We start from the raw sequence: 572 nt of genomic DNA, 5'->3' as shown, positions 1-572 counted from the left end.
CTATGCATCAAGTCTCTAATGGTCATAAAGTCATAAAGCGTTAATGGTCCAATCAACATAATAAGACACCAGGGCTATATGGCATATGGGCTGTTAGTCCCAGATATTCCATGGTAAAACCATCGACCCATTAACTTTCAGTCATACATTTTCAGTTGGATTCAGAAACAGGAGTCATGGTCATCTTTACGCAAATAGCCTTGGAGCTTTCCTTTGGATATGTGCTCTCCAAACGTCCTAGAAGCAGTGATGAAGATCTCAGTTCTGCGTGTGCCCTCAGAATAGTTTGTGTGTGTCACGACTGCGCGGGTTCTCCCACTTCCACACGACAGAGGGCTCGCCAGTGGTTGACAGTGCGTAGCTCGCGCTGGACCCTCCCCGTCTCCTCCTCCTCTTTCCCTTCTCTCTCTCTGTCTCTCTCTCTCTCTCTCTCTCTCTCTCTCTCTCTCTCTCTCTCTCTCTCTCTCTCTCTCTCTCTCTCTCTCTCTCTCTCTCTCGTGTTCTCTCTCTTTTCCTTCTTTCCTCTACTCCGCTCATTCACGAGGGCACGCTCAACAACTCTACACGAAACA

General features: G+C 48.1%; 1 protein-coding gene across 3 annotated transcripts in view; it reads left to right on the top strand.

The window, feature by feature from the left end:
• Nucleotides 1-446: 446 nt before the first annotated feature.
• The window catches only part of LOC121535539 (ephrin type-A receptor 3-like), a 163,319-nt gene continuing 163,193 nt past the window's right edge, over nt 447-572 (top strand). For all 3 annotated transcript variants that reach the window (XM_041842712.2, XM_041842711.2, XM_041842713.2), the window contains exon 1: nt 447-572. This exon is cut by the window's right edge and continues 143 nt beyond it. The gene's annotated coding sequence lies outside the window, so the exon portion shown is untranslated.

The sequence above is a fragment of the Coregonus clupeaformis genome, chromosome 21 (assembly GCF_020615455.1).
Source record: "Coregonus clupeaformis isolate EN_2021a chromosome 21, ASM2061545v1, whole genome shotgun sequence".
In the NCBI taxonomy this organism is placed as follows: Eukaryota; Metazoa; Chordata; class Actinopteri; order Salmoniformes; family Salmonidae; genus Coregonus; species Coregonus clupeaformis.
Note: the sequence above shows the minus strand (reverse complement) of the source record. Positions and strands in the feature narration are given on the sequence as shown.